General features: G+C 33.6%; 1 long non-coding RNA gene across 1 annotated transcript; it reads left to right on the top strand.

Moving 5' to 3' along the window:
• On the top strand, window positions 6,685-8,625 carry LOC109330756. The gene is made up of 3 exons (XR_002105708.1): window positions 6,685-6,838; window positions 7,131-7,259; window positions 8,109-8,625. It is a non-coding gene; the product is annotated as an uncharacterized LOC109330756 (long non-coding RNA).

Genomic DNA, 14,173 nt, shown 5'->3' with positions numbered 1-14,173 from the left:
AAAAATTAGTTCATGGTGTCTACTTGCAAAAGACATAAATTTTAAGGGATTTTTGTAAACTTTTGCCTATATAATACTATCATATTATATAATAATATAAACAAAATAAATTTAAACAAAAAAGTTGAGGTGTTTAAGTGCTCCAAGTCGCTCCCCGTAGTTAATCAAATATTTATGCAATATAAAGATTTATACATAATTAGTGTATCAAACACTATTCATTTGTATTATTTTTATTTATGAGTCGATGATAGTTGAAAATGATTAGTGAATAATATAGTGAAAGTATAAAAAAACTCTTACACTATTAGTTGATAAAATTTGTTTTTCTAAATCATATATTCTTCCCTTATCCTTTTTCCTTAATCTACTGCTTATTATCCCATCACATAGCCCCTTATCCTAGTATGGCTATCGTTCCCTCTTCCCTCTCAACATGTCCATATCCTCATTCTTTGTAACTAATTATGTTGACTCAGTAGTTCCATGAAAAGGGTGACTGGTGATGGTTCTGTGACAGATGGATTAAATCTATCTTCTGGAGAATGTACAATATTCCAACTAAGAAGAATGTGACAATGGTAGAATCTAGTTCATGGGTTTTAGGTGCTTAGGGTGGAATATCCTTTGGTGGAGGATTTTCTTTGTTTTGGAAGAAGATTTTGTATAAGGTCTTTTGGCCTTCTTTGTTTTGGGATTGACTCCATGGTTCCACAAACAATTATTTGGTTAAAGACAAGTACCTGCTGCAATTAAGAGTTTGGATCCTTTCCATTACTAGAGAAGTGAGTGTAGAGCCAAAATTATGACATGTGGCAAAGTCCTTTTTTAATGGTCAAGATTTTAAAATGAAAATTAACATTATTCTTAAATAAACTAATTCAGAAAAAATGACAAACATATTCTTTATTCTCTCTTTCTTTGGTACCTTAATCCATAATCAGATCTCTCTCCCCTAGCTACTATCATTTCTTCTCTCATAAATGAAAAGTGGGTTTTGAATTTTTTGAAACGGAGGGTAATGTTTACTCTAAAAATTAAAGATTGGCACAAATAGGATATGATGACATCCATGGGAGAGAGAAATTTGGTTAGGGATTGAGGAATGAAAGAGAGAAAAAGAGAATAAAGGGTATATTTGTCATTTTTTTCTGAATTGATTTAATTAAAAATAATATTAATTTGCATTTTAAAATCCTGGCCGTTAAAAAGCGAGTTTTGATTTTTCTGAAATAGGGAGGTTAATGTTTACTCTAAAAATTAATGATTCGTGCAAATAGGATATGATGACAACCGTGGAAGAGAGAGATATATGGTTAGAGATTGAGGAATGAAAGAGAGAGAAAGATAATAAAGGGTATATTTATCATTTTTCTGAATTAATTTAATTAAAAAATAATATTAATTTTCATTTTAAAATCCTGACCGTTAAAAAATAATTTTGCCACATGTCATAATCTTAGCTCTTTAGTGGCCTCTCCATTAATGAAGAGATCTGGAATCTGCAATTAAACCAGGGAAGAAAATGTGGATAAACTATGTTCCTTCAAAAGTGAGTGATTTTGTGTGGAGATTACTCAACTATAGGAACGCCACAAAGGAAGCTATTTTTAGATTCATAAATATTTAACTCAAACATTTTGCATTGCTTATATACTTGGCTTGAGGGTAGGTTACTCTCCTTTATGCCGAAACGTTAATTCAATATTCAGATTTGTGCAAAAGTAAAAAGATCACCCAAGGATGGAAGATGTTTTGGTTAACAACCGTTTGGCTAACAAATTCACTTGAATGGTGTACCTTGACTTAAAAATTACAGTTTTGGTGCACCTTTTTGAATATTTACCAAAATGGTGCACTTTTATGACACTCGGCAATGACATAGCCGATTCACTTTTTTTTTTTAATTTCTCACACATAACTCGGCAATGAGGTGAGAGTTTTATTTTTTTTACATTTCTGCCATAAAACTCGGCAACCCCATGAGAGTTTCACTTTTTTTTTGTTGCTTTTCTCACTCCTAAATCGGCCCCCACATGGAAGTTTTATTTTTTTGTCTCACTCCCCCTAAATCAGCAATGTGGGGGAAGTTTTTCTCATTTTGATTTTGACATTGCAGAAAAAGAAAAGCAAAGTTAAAGAGAAGGAAAAGCAAAGTTAAAGAGAAGGAAAAGCAAAGTTAAAGAGACAGAAAGGATAAGAGTGAGAAAGTTAAGGTGCTTAAAGGAGTATTATCGTGTGGTTGATTAATAGAAGAGGCTAATGGAGGAAAATAAGAGTTAGCTTTGAGAAAATGAAAGAGCAAAAAAACAATTTAGTGAAAAAGAGAAAAGATAGAGACATAAGATGGTAGTTGGATTTTTCTAAAAAGAAGCAAAATAAGTGCAAAAGTTTGCAGAAAGAACAAAAGGAGAAACTTACAAACAACAACAAATAACTCTTTTTTCCCTATACTTCTTTTTTCTTAATTTCCTCTTCCTAAATCTCCATTCTTTCCCAAATTTAATTTCAAATCTAAGTTTGAGCAGAACTATAGAAGAGTACAGACTTACCCATGAAAGAATAATATATACATACTCTTTCTTTCTCTGTTGTTTGTTAGTAGTGACTATGAAAACACAAATCAAAATGAGAAAAACTCCCCCCACATTGCCGATTTAGGGGGGAGAGAGACAAAAAAATAAAACTCCCATGTGGGAGCCAATTTAGGAGTGAGCAAAAGCAAAAAAAAAGTGAAACTCCCATGGGGTTGCCGAGTTTTATGGGAGAAATATAAAAAAAATAAAACTCTCATCTCATTGCCGAGTTATGTGTGAGAAATTTAAAAAAGAAAGTGAATCGACTATGTCATTGCCGAGTGTCCTAAAAGTGCACCATTTTGGTAAATATTCAAAAAGGTGCACCAAAACTGTAATTTTTCTGTTAAGGTGCACTATTCAAGTGAATTTGCCCCGTTTGGCTGCTGAGGTACAAGCTATGTTCTTGTATATTTAATACAAGTTATGAAGTTGATCCAAATCAAATCTTGTCATGCATATGACATAGATAATATGTCGCAAATGATGTTTCATCTCCTGTGTAGGTTAATTAGAATATTATATTTGTTATTTTTTTATATTTAAATACTTTCTTTTATTCATGTGACAATATTTGATTCGTATTGGATAGAAAGTCATACACAATTTAGTACATTTGATATATGGGTCTGCAATGCATAACCCAAAGTGTAAGTGAGAGGGGTGATGGCATAGGGCCCACGATAATACTGGACTAAAAAATAGATGGGGATCTGTTGTCCTCAAGCTTGTCACAAACCAAACATAATAAAGAAAAAATAGACAAAGTTATGAATGCTTAATTTTTTTAACTAATATGACATATTGTGGTTGGTTTAAACAGACTTTGGGATATGTTTGGGAATAGCAAATCCTTGTACTAAATTTTTTTGCCCCCAACGGGAGTATATCTTTTGTCTCATAATTTGTGTCACTCTATGTACCATAAGTTATGACGATTAACAAAATAATTAATAATTAAATTTTAACTTAAATATATTTTTTCAACAAATCACAAGTTCATGACATATAGAGTGACACTCATTATGGGAAAGTGTGCACTCACCACGGTAAACATAGTCATACTAGATATCTTTTAAGCCAATAATAATAATAATATGCATTTTTGGCCCAGTGATTAACTACTTCAATCCTTATCAGCAATTACCTAGTTTATTACCTTAACTTTTCTATACAAAACCATAATTTTATTCGTCCGGGAGTAAGATAATTTCTTTGAATACTCTCTTGTATTTACCAGGCTACCAACATGATTACTGCTTCTTATATTTTTGTCTTTAATTTTTAATTTCGTTAATCAATTCATTCTCAGATTAATTTCTTATCAATCAATTCCCCCATTTATTTGCTTAAGCAATTTCTGTTTGCACTTAACAAGATAAACAGTCTCATAATGATTATTAAATTTTTTGCAGAAAATTGTATCATTTTGAAAGCATGTAAATGATTGACGTTAGTAGTCTGCCTTTACTACTTTTATGAATAGATATTCAAAGTCATAATGCAATTGCATATTAATCTTTCACCAAAGTAGTTGCTACTTAGGCATGCCATTTTGACAATTGTTGAAAGGTTTTTACTTTTATGCAGAGAACATTTATTAATGCTATGCTTCAGCTTATTTCAGCCTATTCTCATTCTCACGGAACCATCTTGGAAAAGAAAGCTACGTTGGAAAGTAAACCTAAAACCAATAACAATTAATGGATTAATATTATAGTTAATCAAACTGAAACTGAGTAAGTATTAATCAATTAACATGTTAGAAAGTTAGAAATTTTTTTTATTACAACAAATTTTGTATTTATATTTGTTTTTTATGGAAGTTATTTAAACTTATTCAAATAAATCAAATGAGGTAAACCAAACAATAACTAGATATATAATGAATGTTTTTATTTAATTTATGGAGATTTTCAACATCCTTACCCGCTCCATCAGAGAACAAAATGGGCCTTCAACAAACAACATATATACCTCTAAACATTTTTGGATAAAAGTTTATAATAATAACTTACATGAAAAGAATTATTACATACTGTTAGTTTTTTCTACCTATCTCTCATTTTGAATAATTTCAACTCATGGGCGGTTTTTATGTTCACCCCGTGTGCAATTTCATCTTCATTTTTTTGATTAACTATCATATCCTCTTTCAGATCATCACTTTTCTTAAATTCACATATCACATTTTTGCTTCACAAACCCTACGGTTCAAAAGTGATTGCTTCACAAACCCTATGGTTCACATTCCACGTTCCACTACCGAAGGTCGAAGGTTCACGTTCCTTGACTTCTAATGCTTATGCCTTGATACTTCGAATGATTTCCTCTTCTTTTTTTTACTTTGCCTTGATACTTCCTCTTTTGTTGCGCCTGATCGGTATAAATGGTGGAAGATATGTTCCGAGAGCGGTGCTCATGGATCTTCAACCTGGAACCATGGATAGCATTAGATCTGGCCCGGATGGCAAGATCTTCCGGCCTGATAACTTTGTGTTTGGTCAATCTTGTGCGGGGAATAACTGAGCGAAAAGTCATTATACCGAAGGTGCTGAGTTGATTGATTTTGTTCTCGATGTCGTTCGTAAAGAGGCTGAAAACTGTGACTACTTGCAAGGTAAAAACAAATTTGCGTTTCATTTTATGTTTTTATAGATTTGAGTTTATTTGTAACCGTGAATGCTTGAAATTTATTTTACTCTTTTCCATTTAGAATGACGTTGCATTGATGATGTTGGTAATAGATCTAAGTTTCTTTATTAGTTACGGGTTTGGTTGTTGATGCTAACTAAAATGAAGTGGAAAAACTGTTTTAATCTAATTACATTTATGCGAATTTATTTCTAGTTTTAGAAGAGGGAACCATTTGATGTTGAAAAATCTGAACTAAAAATTTGTATGAATAATATAAGATTGTGAAAAAAGTTACTTTAAGTGCATATATCTAACAGAAAAATGTTATTAAAAAAGCAGGTTTGTAAGGCATTAACAACATTAGAATCATCAACAATGTCATTACTGCTTAATTGGCCATTAAACTCCAAGCCATAGATGTGTCCCATTTTCACACGTTTGATCTCCAAATATCTCTTGTTCACTGAGGTAATAAGAGTTAACAAGGGGATCCTGCCAGACACTATCAAACCATAGCCTTTTAGCCCAACATATTTTTCTGGATTGTTTGTCATAAGTTTCATAGATCTAACCCCCAAGTCCCTCAATGTCTGCAAGTATAATTGCAAATTCAATATACCATTTCAGTGAACTTCATTAATTATGATAAATCATCATGCATTCGAACAAGTCATCTATGAGTGTAGATTTTGTTTGTCATATTTGTTTTTTGCCTGATTGCAAATAGTAATATAATTTAATTTATATTCGATAATGTATGGTACAATCATGTTAGTAATCTCCCATGACTCATGTCACTTCATGTTAATCATATTTCACCTTAGAGTAGAAAATCATTTTCTTCTCTTCAATTACTTGTTCTTTAATCTTTAATCACCATTGAAAGGAATTGGTAGTCATCGTTTCTTCATTCAAGTCTAACACTATCATAAAGAACTTAGAGCATGAGTTTTTGAATATTTTGATTGCTCAAGTGGTTCTAATATTTGTATATTTTACCATCCCTACTGGTACTATAAGTAGTAGGTATATTGTTAGTGCTCGAACTAGCTTTTAGGAGAAACAATAACAATGATGCTTTATTGAATTAGCTTTTAGGCGGTGACTTTGTGGAAACAACTTTGGAACCGCAAGTTTGTTACATGTCAAATTTTTTAATAGATATAATTGATAGAAAATGAAATTTTATCAGAGAGAAAAGAAAGAATTTTTAATTAAGGATGATATGATATCAGTTAAAAGCTGAGTAAGTAAAAGGAAACAAAGAATGAAAGAAATTAAATAGTTCCATATAAGAACAATAAAAAGTTATAAAATTTTAAGGTTAACTACATGAGTTAATGCTATAAGATGGAGCATAAGCTTATTGTATGGGAAACAAAGATAGGTGATTGCTGAAACTCATTTATACTCTTCTTTCAGATAACTTTGTCTTTTAACTTCATTAATGAAATTGTCATATTTAGCTAATTGCTTTAATTCAATATATTTGGCTTTGTTTATTTCATTTTGTAATAATGCAGAACACTAATAGTGAAGATATCAGTATAGAATTAGCTAGCCCATCTCTGCAGCCATTTACCAAGGAACAATAGAGAGTCAATCAACAATATATAATCAACACTGTGAGGAAAATGAACTTTTATTCTTCATAAATTTCAGCATGGCAAAAAATGTGCTGTTAATTTTCAAGTGTATGACCGACCAATGAAAACATAAAATGTGGTCTTGTCGTAGAGCCAAAGACTAATAAGATTTCCAATATTAAATCTTGCAAGTGTGTTCATATGAACAAGTAAAAGGGTCATATAATATAAGCAAATATTATAACTAATTAGAATAAGATGAGTATGTGTCAAGAAAACAAAAACACAACATGAGTAATGTTTAAACTTGGTTTCCTTTTGCATTTGACAGAAACGAAAGCAAGCTACATCAGTTCATGTGTCAGATACCAAGGGAAGAAGAGTGGAAGGAGCTACTATGACTATAGAGCAGGTCTCAAAGAGTTCCTTTTTGGATCTGCAATAGCAAATACCATTCTTGGTAATTTACCTTATCAGATTTGAATATATCCAACTAACCATTTTTCACAACATAGACATTAGCACAATAAACCTCATTCCATTATGATGTTCAAATGCCAGTTAAAAATCTTATAATTATATATCATTTACAAAATTGGCTTGTGAAGAGATTCAATGTTCTTGTCTTTGAAAATGAGCTCAAGTGGTATGCAACCGAGAACTGTAAACATAATGGTGTTTTTATGGATGGAATTGGCTTAGAGAGTCACTTTACAATACCAAACCTTCCCCTTGTAAGAACTATCCTAGACAAGTTTGCAACACTTGACCTTCCCATTTGGCTAACTGAGGTTGATATTAGCAAATCACATGATAAAGATGCAAAACACTTGATAAAGATGCACATGTGAGCAACTTTAGCTTTAGGTGAAATGATATATTGATTACCAATTTTTTAAGAGTGTAATATTGATGCACTGACAGTGTAAAGAATTATACACAATCAGTGTATCGTTCACTATTCATTTGGATTACTTTTTCTGAAAAGTCCAACATAATTGAAAATGAATGGTAGATGATTGAGTGACATTGTAAAAAACTCATACACTGTCAGTGTATACATCTTTTTCTCATTTTTTAAATGAGTTTCTTTGCTCCATTTTCTGTGCATAGGCTATTTTTTTTATAGAGGAATTGGGGGTCAGAGAATAGAGGAGGACCTTCAAATTTCTAGATAGTTTGTTGTTTGTTGAGTATGTGATATTGTTGTTATACTATGAATCTACGTATCCTGCTTCTGTTTTGCTTAATATTATGAAATTTAGTATATGATTGTGTGCCTAGACTAATGAATTGTAATGTAGAACAGGTTTGTCTACAATACTCAAATCAATTTAGCTTGGAACAACAGAACAAACATAGCATGGAGATTGGTTTGATCAGCAAGGCAAGCATGGAATGTGGGATGACTTGAAGGAAAACATGGAGCTTGGTTTGGATCAGATTGCATCTTTAGCATGGAAGCCTTCAAGCAGTAGCATCAGGCTTGATCAGGATAGCTTGGACAAGCAGATTGGTCAGACCTCTCAGTCTCGACCAAACTGTCCAAGCAACATGAATCTCAATGGCATCCAAGCTCATGATGGGTCTAGTCTTGGGCAACTTGTTGGACATTTCTCAATCAAGGAAAAGAATGTTATTAGCAACTTGATTCAAGGAGATCCTAGGCTTATTTATGATTCTTTTGCTATTCTTGTTCAGAAGCATCAAGCCTTATTCCTTTGTTAATTTTCTGTTTTTCTGTTTTCAGAATGGTTTAGTTGGAAAGTTAGTTAGTTGGTTAGGCTGAGTTTCTATTTTTAGATGTTCATTATAAATATGATGTATCTTTGTATCTTTTAATCAATCAATGAAATAAGAGTTTTTCTTCATCCTCTTCTTGATATCCTCTCAATTTTTTCTCTTTTATCTTGAATCAAGGAGCATGGCAAGCACCATTTTAAGATGGTATCAGAGCATCATTTGATGCTCTACTGCGCCAAGCTTTGTCACTCTGATAAATCGTTTTTCATCTCCTTGATTTTCCTGCTCTTATTTCTCTCTTTGTACAATGGCTAATGCTATTACCATAGTGAATCCCATCAATGATCCTTATAGCTAGTTCTATATACACCCGAATGAGAATCCAAGTGGAATTTTGGTCACTCCTGTTCTCAATGGAGGGAATTATCATTCTTGGGCCAAAGAAATGTTCATGGCTCTGAATACCAAGAACAAACTACAATACATAGATGGTTCCCTGTCAAAACCAAATACCACTGATCCTACTTTTGCAGCATGGGACAGGTGCAACACTCTAGTTCTAGCCTGGATAAATCAATCTATAGACAAGGACATAGTGAAAAGCATGCTGTGGATGGATACAGCTCTTGAAGTTTGGCAAGATTTGAAAGAAAGATATCACGAAGGAGATGTTTTTAGGATATGTGAGTTGCAAGAAGAAATTTATAGAGTAAGGCAAAGTAATTTGTCCATAAGTTCCTATTATACTCATTTGAAGGGTTTATGGGAGGAATTGGATGATTTCAGACCCATACCCTCAAGCAATGCCCTGTTCAATGTGATTCTGACCTTACCAACATTGTAAGATCATATAGGGAGAATGATCATGTAATTAAATTTCTAAAAGGGCTTAATGAGCAGTATGCGACTGTCAGATCTCAAATAATATTGATGGATCTTCTACCTACCATCAACAAGGCCTTCTCTTTACTAATCCAACAAGAAAGACAGATGAGTCTGCCTCTTGACTTAAGTGAAACCAAGATCCTAGCTAGCACCAGTGATAATGTACCAAGTAGAGGAAGATTCAGAGGAAGAGGATTCAAAGCTGGTAGCAACAATGGTGGAACTAGAAGAGGATATACCTCTGGAAATGGAAGAGGAAGAGGTTCATCTAACTCAAAGGTCTGCTCATATTGTAACAAGAATGGCTACACCATTGATATTTGTTACAAGAAACATGGTTTCCCACCATATTACAAGAATAGCAACAATGTCAACAACATTCTTGGATCAAATGAAGAGGATAATCAAAGTATCTAAGGCAGCATGACTAGATTCACCCCTGAACAACATAAGGCCATCTTAGCAATGCTTAAGGAATCTGGAAGCCAGTGTTAGGTCACCAATTAGATTACCAATATTGATGCCTCTAATCCAGGTTATTCTGAAACCATAACTCATTGAATTAAATCTAAGGATTGGGTTCTTGATATAGGTGCAACTGACCATGTCTGTTTTTCCTTGTCAGAATTCCAATCTTTAAAAAGAATCCATCTTATTCAAATCAAATTGCCTAATGGAAATGAGGTCATAAGCAATATATCTGGCACTGTCATATTCTCAAAGGACTTATACTTGAGCATTGTCCTATATATACCTAACTTCACCTTTAACCTTATATATGTCTCTAGACTAACCAATGCCCTTGACTATAAGCTAATCTTCACCAACACCAAATGTGTGTTACAGGAAGTGTTAGGTATCAGTGGTCTAGATACACCTAGAAGGGGGGGGGTGAATAAGTGTAGCGGTTATCAATTCCCGCTTCTCGCACCAAAACCTGGTTCCGGAAAACAACATAGGTAATCGATTAACCACTGGGTTTAATCGATTAACACGTATCAGAAACATAATTACCAGATTGGCTTATTGTACAGTTATTTACCAACAAACAAGCAGAGATACAACATATATTTTTATGCACAATTAACAAGTATATGACACAGTAGCAGTATGCAAAATATCAGCTTTAAACACGAATTAAAACAGCTTGAATTATATAAGAGATTTAGAGAGAACAACTTGCACAAAAGGATTTTTATCTTGGTTCGTTTGCGGGTCCACTTGCAAACTAAATCCAGGCCTCCCCTTATGATCTTGGGAGATTTCTCTTCACTATATTGAAAACTTTGTATTGTCATATACACCAATTCAATTACAAGACTCTAAACGTTTCTTTCTTGAATTTCAAGAACCTCTAACCTTGGTTTGACTATCCCTATCGCCCAAGAATAGATTTCTCGCGATCCAGCCCCAATCAAGATTCTCACTCTAAATTCAACACCTCCAAGCCTTTGTGAAGATTCACTCAATCTCAATGGTGGTAAGACACCAAGAGACAATTCCTCATGTACAAAATAGTATACAAAAACATAATTTTACTAAGCATTAATATGCTCAAATTACAACAATGAAAACTCAAAGATTAATCCACACTCAAGTAACACAAGCCATCATGAATGTATGCGAGTTAATACAAAATATATAACACAATCTTTCTCTAAAATCTCTAATCAGAATGCAAGAAAGAATGAATGAGATTAAGCACATGAACACTACATGCAATACATCATGAACAATATGAACTAAGCATGTTAATCTCTCTTTCTCACACATGCATATCTCTTCTGCCTATACAATATAGTAAATCACGAATTCAACAAAATGATATGCAAAATGCTTTTTGATTATGCAAGTATAACATAATTTATACAAAATAGATTTGGCTCTATAAACCGTTTTTCAGTTACGCAGTTAAAATAGAAAACAGACACGTTAATCGATTAAGATTCCACGTTAATCGATTAACCAGCATATATCAACGTTAAACTACTTATATGTTATGTTTGACACCTATACATGTTTTAGCAATTATGTTATGCCTAATATGCACATATAACATGTATGATTAATGCATGAACACATAATAAACTAGATGATATGCCTCATGAATATGATATGTCAATATTAATGGCTTGTGAGACTTGCATCTAGGTTTACCTATCCTATACTCACTAACTAAGGCACACATCCCAAACTACTTAGAATATTACTCTATTGATATAACCTAGTCTAGATGTGACCATTGAGTTCTAGGCATGTTGATTGTTGAGCCATCTTCAAGCTTTTACTAACTTCTTGTCTTCATCAAAACATAGGCAAAACATTGCTAGTGCAATCCTTGACACTTTGCACTTTCAATCTCCCTTTTTTTGATGATGACAAACACCACATCAAACACTACATTAAATTTGATGATATAACTTGAAGATGTTGTACATTTGCATAGCGGTTGTTAATTGAAAGTCGATCAAAGTTGAAGCGCTTGCTCTCCCCCTTAGGTAAGCAATGATTACTACGGAAGCTATTGTACAATCTGCAAATACATCAAGCACAACAAGCAATCTTTCTTCCCCTTTTGACATTATAAAAAAGATATGAATATTAAATTTTAGTCAAAAGTCACAAGAGTTATTATGGTTAAGACAGACTGAAATTAATCAATTACTTTTGGGCGTTTAATTAATCAACCCACTGTAAGAAAATTGCACAAATGCTCATTTTTATATGATTTAATCGATTAAAACTAGAACATAATCGATTAAATTGACAGTAAACAGTGACAGAACTGATTTAATGGCATGAAAGGCTATGTGAAGTCAAATTAAGCATGAAATGATTAAGCAGGGATATAATTGAACTGTAAACAGCAGGCTTAACCAATTAACAGGGGTACATACACCAAACATGATCAAGATCCATTAAACATAAATCCATACTATTTACGACATAACTAACCATTAAGCATGAAATAGACAATTTGAAAACATTAACGCATTACTTCCAATTGTAAAGAGTAAGGTACAATTAAGCATAATACCAACACAAGTTTAGCAGAAGATAAGTAGATAGCTATTACAATCCATATGCAAAAGCANNNNAAAATGAAGTTCTCAAGAGGAAAACAAGGATCAACATAATCCATAAACTAGGAAGGATAAACCTAAGGATCTAAGGTCTCCTAACTAGGGATAAGATGGAGGGTTTTTATCATTAGGAATGATCGTGCCACCCCCACCCTTGATGAGGGTGCTCAGCTTGTTGAACTTGGCACACAACATCTTGCTTTGTGAATCAGTAGTTGTCTGGAAGAAGTTTCACAAGTATTGATAATGATTATCTATGTAGGCAATCTGACGCTCCTCAAAGTTCTCTAAATCCATATGGTATGTGTCCTTTAAGGACTGAAAATGTAGATCCATTGTGTTGTGAAGTCGTTGTTCCATAGCATCCAAGAGAGCTTGTCCAAAGGCTGGTTCTTGTGTTGCATTTTCAGAAGACTCCCCCTGAGTTGTAGCATTCGACTCATGTGTTTCAGCTTGATCATCCTCACAAGATGGGTCGAGGTTCATAGTGTTGAAATCCTCCTGGTATTGCCAAGTGTTGCCATACTTGTAAATGCCCATCTTGTGAATCAAACTTTCACCAATCAAGTTATCTTTATCAGAACACTCAACAACAATAGTATCGGAAATATCAATGTTTAGATAGTCAATAATGCGCGAGATGAAAATACTGTAGGGAAACAACTCCGATTGCGATGTAGAAACACTATACATGACCTTCAGGATCTCTTCAGGCCAATTAATTATCACATTTTCCTTGACCGCATACATGAACCTCAAATCCTTCACGGTAGGTTGTGTTCCTTTGAATCAATATGTATGCAAACAGATAGTGCAGGAGCGTATTTTCTACGGATAATTACCCAACTTTTGTCAATTCACCTTGAACATATAATTGAGGTCTTCTCAAACACGACTTATACACTTCAGCAACATCAAAAGAGTTGTTAATCCAATCACAATCTCCTAGACTAGCACCATTACTCGATAATCCACCCACATTCATGAATATGTCATCACTCATCTCAAATAGTTTTCCAGATATCATAGACCAGTACTTCCCATCCTTATATCTAAAATTAGCATAGTATTCCCTAACTAGAGCAGGGTAAACGTTACCTTTCAATTCCAAAAAGGGGGATAACCCCTTGTGTTTGCATTCCATGCGGAAAATCGAAGTTTTGTTCCGCTAACCAAGTTAAGTTTGCATACCTTATGTACGTAGGCTTTCTTCCCTGAAACTTGAGCAACCGAGTCTCTTGCAAAATCAGACAGTATATGGGTCTCTACAGTCCTGCCTCACTTGTTGATTCGAAGATACGGCTTTTGGAGCACGTGGTGGACGTTGAGCGGTTGTTTTTATCCTTTTTGCATGACCTCTTTCCATTTTTAGCTGAAAACCGAGTTGCTTTGGAGGTTAAAGGAAGGATTCACGGAAAAACCTATCTTAGGGTTTGGAATTGGGGGTTAAGGGATTTCTTGGAAATCAATGATGGAGAAGAAGATTTATGGAGTGGAATGGGGTTGGAGTATTCGGTTTTAGGCTAGGTCAAAGTTTAGAATTGATATTGAACTTGTTCCTCTGATATTTGAGAGAAAAAGAGGATGATGGAGGTTTTGAAAAATGCCCGGAAACACTTCTTTTTCTATTAAACTGGTGTCGTTAATCGATTAACTACCATAT

Source organism: Lupinus angustifolius, chromosome LG17, assembly GCF_001865875.1.
Source record: "Lupinus angustifolius cultivar Tanjil chromosome LG17, LupAngTanjil_v1.0, whole genome shotgun sequence".
In the NCBI taxonomy this organism is placed as follows: Eukaryota; Viridiplantae; Streptophyta; class Magnoliopsida; order Fabales; family Fabaceae; genus Lupinus; species Lupinus angustifolius.
This window is presented reverse-complemented; position numbering and strand designations above follow the sequence as displayed.